Source organism: Acomys minous (genome assembly GCF_964271855.1).
Source record: "Acomys minous genome assembly, chromosome: 4".
NCBI lineage: Eukaryota > Metazoa > Chordata > Mammalia > Rodentia > Muridae > Acomys > Acomys minous.
In genome coordinates this window covers 21887694-21899749 of record NC_140486.1, presented here as the reverse complement: position 1 = coordinate 21899749, position 12056 = coordinate 21887694, and the positions used below count along the sequence as shown (strand labels likewise).

Sequence of the window (12056 nt, the reverse complement as noted above, 5' to 3'; positions counted from 1 at the left end):
ACATGCTAGAAGACAGCATCTGCCTGGTGGCTGCCTGGCAGTTCTCCAGTGGCCACAGACTTCAGAGCGCTGTAATGAGGGTGGAGAGTCAGGAGCCAGAGCGAGGCCAACATGAAAGGGGAAGTGTTGCATTTGATTATTTCCTTTTCATAATATTTTGAAACCTTGATCCCAAGCCCCCTTCCCCCCTTCCCCAAGCTATTCTTGGCTTTCATTCCACTACATTTAATATATGATCAAACATAATTCTTCCATATAAAGCAGAGAGTAGATTATGAGCAGAAATTACACTCTGTTATGAACACAGTAAGTTCTGAAGAACTTGAGTGTTGGGATTCTATTAGGTTAAGATAAAGCACTCATGCATGATTCTGGAAGTGCTTGAAAAAAGTGAAACCACTTCAATTATGTAACCGGATTTGTCCTTTGAAATAAAAAAAAGCAAAAATGGAATTTGAACCAAAGCAAACATCCTCCGTGGAGGTCTTAAAATCGATTAACTGGCTTCTCCTGCACAAGACTGAAGATCATGCAGAATTCTTAACCTTATTTTACTTTTAGCACAGATTTTATAGTCACACATGCTTATATTCCCCTAATAGTTTTAACTATGCATAATTCCTCCCACATCCAAGCAACATAGAAGGAACATAGTAAATAGCTTGGGTTTAATTTTATTATATCTAAAGCTTTTTGGGGAGGGGCGCTGTAGAAACCACCCCTCCCCCAACATGTATCAACATACATTGAATATGAGATCCATATTCGGTACAACTTATTGTGACCTTTGTAAACATCATCTAGGTTAATATCCCAACCTTTCACCCAGCCAGATTCTGCTCCTCCTGTACCAGGGCGAATCCAGGTGGATCTGCCTGGTCCTCCCCTCGTTGCACCCTCTCAATCCCCTATATCTAGCATAGGCCTTACAGCCAGTGGCCTGGCCTAGTCCAGACACCCATCTCGAAGCCACCGACATCAAGGCTTGCCCCACACGTAGATCTGTATAATACGTTCACAGCCAGCACACATCCTTTGTGACTCCATGCATATAGAAAAGAAACAAACACTGTAGCCCAAGTGGGGAGTAAGGCATGGCACCCAGGTTTTGAAGGGAATAAAAAGCCTTTTTTTCCTTTATCCTATCCCCTACATTTAAAGGAAGTGGTTGTTAATTCTTAGTTCCTCCAAGAAGTAGCTAAGCCTCTATAGTTCAGAGAGCTGTGAAAACTATACCATGAATTCTTAACCCTCAGGGTAAACAATTCTTCATGCTACTGTTCTACTCTCAAACACGAGATCAGCAGTATAATTAAACCTTACTGCTGAAAAGAAACAAGACCGTTAGTGTTGGTGACACAGACTGTGTTGTCTGTGTCTGTGTCTCTGTGTGTTAGGAACTGAACCCAAGGCCACTCTCATGGTAAAGCTCACTGTCCTACACCTCCCAGCAGATATTGGAGATACAACAGGACAGCATTCCTTGGTCTAGAGTACTTGCTCATAGCTTCTTTTTATTTTTCTTTCTTTTTTGTAATAACTACAAAAATAGAAATTAAAAGCTCCAAGAAAGAGTCCACACCCACAAGGGTGACAAACCGGAAGGGCCAGAATTAGCAAGTGTTAGTAAACATGCAGACAGCTGGGACTCCCATGCTACTTACAGGGAAAACAGTAGAGCCCTGAGGAACAGCATGCAATGCCTGGCCTTGCTAAACATGCTCAATTAGTCCCAGCAGCTCTGCTCTGAAGTGTATTGAGGACAAACATGACCACTTTACCCACAAGGCTCTGCAGTAGCACATTTAAGAGCTGAAAACTTTGAAAGTACCCCAAAATGCCATCAAGATAGCATTTATGTAAATGTAAGTACAGAAAAATAACATGCTGTAGTAAGCAACACCAGATTTAAAAAAACGAGCTGCATAAGGACAGAATACAATTTATATCAAAGAGAATAGCAGTTGTCGTCAAGAATGCAAGTCTTAATAAGACGACGGGAAACATTCAACTCAAATCTGGGAAAGTGTGTTCAGTTGTTCTTGAACAGTGAAGGGCCCTGGTTCCAGGACATCCTGGGAGAGTAAGAGTCACAAATGCTTGACTCATTGACATCAAACCCATGGACAGTCTCCTGTGTTCTAGTTTTCTCTATAATGCTTATAATATCTAACACAATGCAAATGCTTTGTGAGTAGCTGCTAAACTGTATTGTTGGAATAATGTCAAGAAAAATGGCCAAGTTTGGACAGGTGCAATTTCCCAAATACTTCCCAGCCAGGCTTGGTTGAACTGTTGGGTAAAAACCCATGTGTGCTGGCTAGATTTGTGTCAACTTGACACATTAGTCCTTTTAGAAGCAGGAAGTTCAATTGAGAAAATGTCCCCAGAGATTGGCCTGTGGGCAACCCCGTGGTACATGTTCTTGATTGATGTTTGATGTGGAAGGATCCAGATCACTGTGGAGAGGTGGTTCTGAGTGCTAGAAAGCAAGCAAGCTGAGCCAGTGAGCAGCACTCCACAATGGCCTCTGCATCCACTCCTGCCTCCAAGTTCCTGCCCTGTTTGAGTTCCTCCCTTGACTTCCCCTTTCCTCTCCAAGCTGCTTTGGCACACCCTCTAAGCCTACCCAAACACCACCAACAACTGAGGATCTAGTACACAAGCGCCCAAGACCGTGCGTGAAAGGACTTCACATTCAAAACACCACAATGAGTGGTACATCCTTTTCACATTAGTTCTGATCCGTTTCCAAGAACACTGTTGCCCACTTCTTGTCTCTTAAGTTTTAAACTCAGCTTCTGGGGATAGTGCATATTACAGTCTTTGGGGGCACAACGCTAGCCAGTCCAAGTGTGTTTCTCTTCTACTCGTAAATAAAGGACTCAGTGTTCAATGTGTCCACTCAAGAAGCATGTGGCTAATCTTTTTTTTTTCTGCTTTTGATATATTTTCTTATCTCACCCTTTACGCTTCAACACGATAAACTCAATAAAAATATGACTCACAATATACTCTTTCCTTCTGGTGTGCCCTTGGGCGGGCAGGTCACTTAATCTCGTAGATGCTACTTACTTTATCTATAAATAGAAGTATTGATAGAGCTTCCTTCTAGACATGTGATAGACTCTGAACTATTTCTTAGAAAATGAAGAATGCCTGTAATACAGTGACCACAAAATACATTTTAAATAGATGTGCTTATAAATATGCAATACTGCCAAAATAAGGTACTCTTCAGCAAAGCATTTTGATTTTCATTAAATAGGGCAAGTCAATAACATCCCTAAAGATTTATGGCCTCATAAAATAAGGATGCCAAGAATAATATAAGCACATTTAAATCTAATATAGAATAGCTAGAAAATGGATGGGTTAATTCTCAGAAAGTCCGTAGTAAATTTCAGATGCATCCCAAGCTTCAAAGAACTTCAAGGGAACATGCATCTTCAGTTGCCAAAATACACACCCACCCTTGTTTTCTCTTAATTTCCATCCTGAGTCATCTCTGATAAAGTTCTTATTTGTCAGAAAAGCTGAAGCCCATTTTTTAAGCATAATCACAAACAGGTTTCCATGCACTATCATGATATGGCCAAGAACAATGAAAGAGCGCCAACAGACCAAATGCTATAGCCAGTGTCTTCCACACCCATTACTCCTGTCTTCTCTTCACACAAAGTACATGTTGCCTGGCTGTCATGCTAAATATCAAATTCCCCAAAGGCCAATTTAACAACACTGTAATAGACGTGTTTACTTATGGTGAATATTAGGAAAAGGGAACTGGATAAAACTCCTTACATATTAACGTCCTGTGTGAAAGGAGTGAAAACTGAGCAGCCCTAAGGATGCCATATATTCAGGAAGCACTTCGAACATTTACAGGTGACTAGGATAGGCGTGGCCTGGCAGGACTTGCAAGGTCTTTGGAAGACAGGTATGTATGCTGACCACTTGAGTTCACCTTCCTTGTGCGTAGCGATGTGCCTCATGGAACCCTCGTCCCTTGAAGGCTGTGAGATATGGCAAAGGTGACAAGATGCCACTTCTGCCCTTCAGCTACAAAAGCTCAAGGCCTCCACTCACTGGCCAACTGTCGCCGATGTCTTGTGGTTTGCATGCCTTGGTGAAGCATGCTGCTATGCAGTAGAAACATGTTTGGCAAACAACTGGGGATGGCCAGGAGCCAGTGAAAAACTGAGGCCCTTTGTCCAGCATTTCATGAGAAACTGAACCTTGCCAATAACCACAGGAGCTTGAAAGTTCTTTCTTCCTTGAGTGAACCATGAAGCAACCTCAACCTTATGACTGAGATGACACATACCATAACCCAGGAGGGACTCAAAGACAGTACACAAATTCTTTACCAACAAAGACTAACTAGGAAAACATGTACTGTTTTAAGTTGTCAGGGAGTGAGATAATTTGCTACACAGCAACTGATACCTAACATAGTCTTTAACCTTTGGGTATGGAGAGCTGGCTCAGTGGTTAAGAGTGGGCACTGTTTTTTCACAGGACCCAAGTTCAATTCCCAGCACCCATGTTTGCATCTCCAGTTATAACTGCCCGTAACTCCAGGTCCAGGGGATCTGACACTCTTTCTAGCTCTCACAGGCATCTGTTCTCATGTGCACATATGCACACACAGACATATGCGCATAATTAAAAACAGCATCCACCATCTAGTGATAAAAAGCAGGCAGAAAGTCAAATAAACATCACCCCTAATTCTCCGGGGCGGGTAAATCTGACTATACCCATAGTTCCCCCGAATGCATCACCTTTTCTTCTCCCTTTGGAAACTCTAAAGGGAAAGTCTTGTTCTCCCCGAAATTGTATTATCTACACAGCCTTCGAAGCATACTCACTAAAAACCATAATGTCTGCTATATGTTATCATAGTCTAAGGGACTATGATTGCTAAGGGTTTTTTTTTATAGGTTATGGTTTGAACACAGTATAAGTCTCTTTGCTTTAAAAATAAGTTTTGCAATAGTGGGTTTGGATTTTTTCCCCCAAATTCTGCATGCCTTTGATCCACCCAAGGTGGTGGTACGTGGTAGTTTCCCCTGTCTTCTCTTTAGAGTTCTCCTCAAAGCACTTGATTAGTGCATAACCCGAACCCATACAGTTCTCAGTTCTGAGTTCTGAGGCAAGGGGAACAAGAAAATATTTATACAATGTTAATGTATTATACTTAATCATCTGTAGGAAACTGATGACTTTATGACCAGTCCTTAATATTTCTTCCATTGAGGGAAAAAAAAAAACCCAGTGCTACAGGCCATCTGAGGTTGTTTTGAGTTTATTCTAGTCCTTCTATTAGGTCTAGCCCAAAGGAGCCAACACCTCAATCTCAACATCATTAATTGAGTAAATTATAAACAGGACCAAGAAGGCAGTGTATTTTCGGCCTCATAAATAATTTGGGATAACAAAGGATCAGATAGGTTCCAATGAACGTACTGGTTCTGTCCCTCTTCCAGCTGGACTGTGGTTGGGTCAGCGCTGTGGGTGGGCATAGGAAAGTGGAAGGCATAAGCCACCATTCCCCTTTGATGGAAGGGGTAGGTCTTTTTCCAGTTGTTTAAACTGATTTAGGGTAAAGTGCCAAAATGGCCTCTTCTCCCTGATGAAGTTCCCCACAGCAGCACTTGTGCAGATGAACTCAATCTATCTACACCACAGAAGTTTATTTTCTAATTTATGATAAAAAATAAAAACATGAATCCTTCCACCTGTTTCATCCAGGACACTGCCATGCCCCACTTTTGTGTGGCCTCCAACCTCTAAGTTCAACGCTGCTCCCACCTCAACAGTGCTGCGGTTTAAGTATCTGAATATGGGAGGAGGAAAGGGGGTGGGGGGTGGGATTAGGAGGAGAGGAGGGAGGGGCCTACACATGGGATGTTAAAATGAATAAAAAGGGGCAGGCTGAAAGCAGCTGAAGTGGCAGCCTGTAGAGTCTGAGGCTCAGGCACAGGGCCAGGAGCTGAGGCAGGAGTGGACCAGCGGGCTAGCAAGAGGCAGAGGTATGATGGAGTACACGTGGCAAACCAGGCATACCCACAAGGCCTGAGTAGTTGCAGCAATGGTTCGGGCGGCAGCCTCAGCACGGGTGACTACATGGCTCAGGAGGATGACTAGGGCTGGGACCTGCTCTTGGACCTGGTCTGAGAGAAGCAGCAGTGCAAGACCTTCACAGCCTGGTACAACTCCCACCTGCGGAAGGCCGGCACTCAGATCAAGGATTGAGAAATGGGGCTTGGAACTAAACAGAATTCTCAACAGAGGAATATCAAATGGCTGAGAAACACTTAAAGAAATGCTCAACATCCTTAGTCATCAGGGAAATGCAAATCAAAACAACTCTGAGATTCCATCTTACACCCATCAGAATGGCTAAGATCAAAAATTCAAGTGACACCACATGCTGGCGAGGATGTGGAGAGAGAGGAACACTCCTTCATTGCTGGTGGAAATGCAAACTAGTACAGCCACTTTGGAAATCTATCTGGTGCTATCTCAGAAAACTGGGAATAGGGCTTCTGCAAGACCCAGCTATTCCACTCCTTGGAATATACCCAGAAGATGCTCCAGCACACAACAAGAACATTTGCTCAACCATGTTCATAGCAGCCTTATTCATAATAGTCAGAACATGGAAACAGCCTAAGTGTCCCTCAGTAGAAGAATGGATAAAGAAACTGTGGTACATTTACACTATGGAATACTACTCAGCTTTTAAAAACAAGGAATTCCCAAAATTTGTGGACAAATGGATTGAGCTAGAAATGATCATAATGAGTGAGTTAACCCAGAAGCAGAAAGACTCAAATGGTATATACTCACTTATATCTGCATACTAGCCCAAGGGCCATGTCCTATGAAAGTCTTCACTTACCAGGAAACTGGGACAGAGGGGAGGACATCCTATTGGGACTCTAGATGAGAGAAGCATGGGAGAATAGCAAAGCAGAAGGATCCAGAGGGTCCTAGAAACCTACAAGAAGAACATTATGACAGGCAGATTTGGGCTCAGAGGTCCCACTCAAACTATGGCACCAGCCAAGGACAATACGGGCCATAAACTTCAAACCCCTACCCAGATCTAGCCAATGGACAGAACATTCTCCACAGTTGAGTGGAGAGTGGGGACTGACTTTCACACGTACTCTGGTACCTCATATTTGACCACGTCCCCTGGAGGGGGAGACCTGGTGGTACTCAGGCTACCAAGAAGAGACTTGATACCCTATGAGCATATAAAGGGGGAGGAAGCCCCTCTCAGTCACAGTCATAGAGGAGGGGAGTAAGGGGAAAATGGGAGGGAGGGAGGAATGGGAGGATACAAGGGATAACCATTGAGATGTAATATGAATAAATTAAAAAAAAAAAAAAGAACATGGACAAGGACTTCCGGGATAGGCTCAAGCGCATGCCTCTGCCGCAGGTCATATCAGGGGAGCAGTTGCCAAGGTCACAGCCCGGGAAGATGCGAGCGCGCAAGACCAATAACGTGAACAAAGTCCTAGACTTCATCGCCAGCAAGAGAGTCAAGTCCATTGGAGCAGAAGAGATTGTGGATGACAATGCAAAGATGACTCTGGGAATGATCTTGCCCATCACCCTCAGGTTCACCATCCAGGACATCTCTGTGGAAGAGACCTCTGCCAAGGAAGGGCTCCTCCTCTGGTGCCTGAGAAAGATGCCCCCATATAAAAAAGTCAACGTCCAGAAATCCACATCAGCTGGAAGGATGGTCTCACCTTCAATGCCCTCATCTACCCTCACAGACCCGAGCTGATGGATGATCTAGTCACCAACCTAAACTGCGCTTTCGAAGTGGCTGAAAATAACCTTGATATCCCCAAGATGTTGGATGCTGAGGACATCGTGAACACAGACCAACTGGACAAGAAGCCCATAATGACGTTTGTGCCCAGCTTCTACCCTGCCCTTTCAGGAGGACAGAAGGCTGAGACTGCCGCCAACCGGATCTGCAAGGTGCTGGCTGTGAACCAGGAAAATGAGCGCCTGATGGAAGACTATGGACATCCGGCCAGTGAGTGATCTCCTGGAGTGGATCGGACATACCATCCCTTGGCTGGAGGACCATGTGCCTCAGAAGGCGATCCAGGAGATACAACAGAAGCCCGAGGACCTCCAAGACTATCTGTGTGTGCACAAGCCTCCCAAGGTGCAGGAGTGCCAGCTGAAGACCAACTTTAATATACTACAAAACAGGCTGCGGCTCAGCACCTGGGTGACTCTCAGAGGGCAGCATGGTCTCGGGCATCAACAATGGCTGGCAACACCTGGAGCAGGCCGAGAAGGGCTATGGAGAACGGCTGTTGAATGAAATCTGTAGGCTGGAGCGACTTGACCACCTGGATGAGAGTTTCCTGCAGAAGAACCCCATCCACGAGGCCTGGATGGACAGGAAGGAGGCCATGTGGAAGCACCAGGACTATGAGGCAGCCACCCTGCCGACATCAAAGCTCTGATGTGCAAGCACGAGGCCTTTGAAAGTGACCTGGCCGCACACGAGGACCAAGAGGAACGGATTGCTGCAATTGACCAGGAGCCCAACGAGCTGCACTGCTATGACTCCCACAACGTCAACACTCGGTGCCAGGAGATCTGCGACTAGTGGGATGTCCTGGGCTCTCTGACCCATAGTTACCGCGAAGCCTTGGAGAAAACAGAGAAACAGCTAGAGACCGTCGACCACCTGCACTTGGGGTACACCAAATAGGCCGCACCCTTCACCGGTTGGATGGAGAGTGGCATGGAGGGAGGACCTGCCGGACATGTTCATCGTCCACACCATCGAGGAGATCGAGGGCCTGGTCTTAGCCCATGACCAGTTCAAGTCTATCCTGTCCGATGCTCACAGGGAGCGTGAGGCCACTCTAGCCATCCACAAAGAGGCCCACAGGATCGCCTAGGGCAACCATATCAAGCTGTCATGCCGCAACCCCTACACCGCCATCACCACCTTCCCCCCCCCCCGCCCCCCAAGATCATCGACTCCAAGTGGGAGAAGATGTGGCAGCTGGTGCCAAAATGGGACGGCACACTCCCGGAGGAGCAGAGCAAACCGCAATCCCATGAGCACCTCCGCCCGCAGTTTGCTAGCCAGGCCAATGTGGTGGGGCCCTGGATCCAGACCAAGATGGAGGAGATCGGGCGCATCTCCGTCGAGATGAAGGGGACTCTGGAAGGCTCGCAGAGCCACCTGAAGGAGTATGAACACAGCATTGTGGACTACAAGCCCAACCAGGACCTGCTGGAGCAGCAGCAGCAGCTCACACAGAAAGCCCTCATCTTCAACAACAAGCACACCAACTACATCGTGGAGCATATGCGTGGGGGCTGGGAGCAGCTGCTCACCACCATTGCCCACACCGTCAACGAGGTGGAGAACCAGATCCTCACCGGAAAGAATTTGTGTAACAGCGCTGTGAAACAAAGCCAGGCCTGGAAAATACAAGAAAGCACCAGAGGCCTGCATTGGGTGCTCTGCAACAGCGAACGCTTGCTTTTCGGGTAACACTCTCGCCCCTTGAATAGTCATCCTTGTCCAAGTGTCCTCACAAAGAGCCCCATGGAACTCAGCCCTCCAGTGCCCTCCTTGGCCACGCCCCTCTTCTTGTAGCTAGTTACTAGTGGACTTTCAAAGCCCACTAAGGAAAGACTGATTGTTCCAAGATTCCCCCCAAACTCAGGCCACCCAGTAGTTTAAACATTATTTTAATTTTTTTTAAAAAGAACAAACCAGCAAACATATCTAGGATTCATTTTGGATTCCGTCTTAGAAAGACTCCCTTGGCTTCATAGTCCACTGGGCTCTAAAGTCACCCAGAAGCCGATTAAAACATGAAAACTGGACCCATGCTTTTGATTGGCAGGAGCATAGAATTCCACAGGAGTTACTTCCTGCAGAATTTGACATGGATGATCTGTGAGGGCAACATGAACAACCAAGCTAAAGAATCTAAAACTCTGCCAGGTTCACACTAACAGTGTTTCGGGGAAGAGCTTTAAGTAAAAATGAAATATTAAAGTAGGTTTCTCTTTCCTACCCTGAAAGGACTTGAAATAAGTTTCACTATGGCTAATAGTTTAAGATGTGAAAAGGAGAGACCGGAAAGATGGCTGAGCAGTTACAAGAGCATACACTGGGTCCTGTTCCTAGCACCTACAACCAACAGTAACTTCGCCCTCTGACACCCTCTTCTGGCCTCCACAGGTAACTGTACTCACATGCCATTCACACATAGACACCTAACTTAAAAAAAAAAAAATCTAAGAAAGGGATGTAATGAGGAAACCGTTGGCTGTGTATTTAAACTAGGTGAATCTTCTTGGGAAAATGTGAAAATAGTTAAGACCAACGCTAAGGACAAAATTTATAGATCTGAAAGTAGCATGTAATTATCCGACAAGCAAGAACACAGGGTCAGACTGTGATAGGTATCTCAACGTGTGTCATAAATAGACCCATCTTTTATAAAAATACAAAATCATAGAAAGTAGATGTTATGGTTTTCTTTTTCAGTTTATAAAAATAACTTAACCCTTTTCCTCTTACTGTGTTGCCTTATCCAGTCTTAATATGAGGGAGGTCCCTAGTCTTACTGCAACTTGACATGCCATGTTTGCTTGATATGCCGGGGGGGGGGGGGTGTCGGCCCTTTTCTGAATGAAATTGGAGGAGGAGTGGATGGCTTGGGTGGCTGCAGTTGAGATGTAATTTATAAGACAACAAATTTAAGAAATTAAAATAAAATAAAGGATTTGAATAGAAAAAATAACTTGCTAGGAAATAAAATATTGCACATGGATTTAAATTCATAAAATATATACAATACAAAGACTGTATCAGGCAGATGAATGCCATGCCTTGCAAGAACACTGTCACTTTAATAAATGGCATTAGTTCTTTAGTGGGTGAATCCCTAAATGGGGATGGTTGGGGTCAAACTGACTTTGTCCTACCTTTGATCTTTCATGAGATGTCACTGATCCTCTCCATAGTAATATTAACAATAACTCTAATGCCCTTATCAGCTACAAATATGTTGCGTTAAGTCCATCTTTTAAAATATTATAAAGATTTATTTTTATTATTATTAGTGTGTATGTGTATGTTGGAGTATGTGTGTCAGATGTGCTATACAAGTGATTGTGAGCCACACAACTCAGATGCTGTGGACCAAATTCTGGTCCTCTGCAAAGGCAGTAAGTAGATGCTCTTAAATACTGAGCATCTACCCCCCCACCCCCACCCCCGCCTATTACTAAGAGATTTAAAGAAATCAACTCTCCACTATGAAATGCATATGCACTGCTACATACCGCTTTCCTTATAAAAATGGTGAGATTCACTGACTGAGGCCCATCCTTGCACCCCACACACATCTGGCTCTGACCTTCAGACAGAAAGTTCTTCTTGTTTTCTTTTGATTTTTGTTGTTTGTTTTTAAGCAGCCCACACAGCTTATTCAGCAACCTCCATCATGATGGACACGAGGCAGACACAGGAGTGCCTTGCTGGAATGCACTCTTTATAGAGACAAAGGAAAACGGGCTTTCACAACACATGTGGAAAGTAGGAGTCATGCATACCAACAGCCCTTCATCCCTCTGCTTCAGGCAGGAGGTTTTGGGGATGGGGGGGAGGGGTGTTTACGTTTCTGTTTTTCTTCCAAGTCTGTTGTTTTAGGTTTCTACACATGGCCTTATATTGGCAGGTCTATTCAGCTCTGTAGGGTGCATCATAGGCTGAGCATGGGCTGACTCAGCATGGGTAAGGCATCTGTCATCTCCAGCGCTCTCATGTCTTTGTGATGAGAGCATCAGGCTGCTCTACTCTGGCTATTTTGATTTATACCACGAGATCCTGTTCACTGTAATCACCCTCCCGTGTAACAGAACACTAGAATTTACGGAAGTCTAACTTTGTACTAGTTAACCCATCTCCACCCACGGCTTCTGGTAAACCCCCCGCCCCCCTTCCTCCTCTGCTTCTAGGGGGAATAGCT

General features: G+C 45.0%; 1 protein-coding gene and 1 pseudogene across 3 annotated transcripts in view; one reads left to right on the top strand and one right to left on the bottom strand.

Moving 5' to 3' along the window:
* The window catches only part of CCBE1 (collagen and calcium binding EGF domains 1), a 238227-nt gene that overhangs the window by 85641 nt on the left and 140530 nt on the right, over positions 1 to 12056 (bottom strand). The window lies entirely within an intron of this gene.
* Positions 3985 to 9562, top strand: LOC311595745 (alpha-actinin-4-like; annotated as a pseudogene). Its single transcript has 3 exons — positions 3985 to 4018; positions 5984 to 6255; positions 7409 to 9562. The product of its transcript is annotated as an alpha-actinin-4-like (transcript).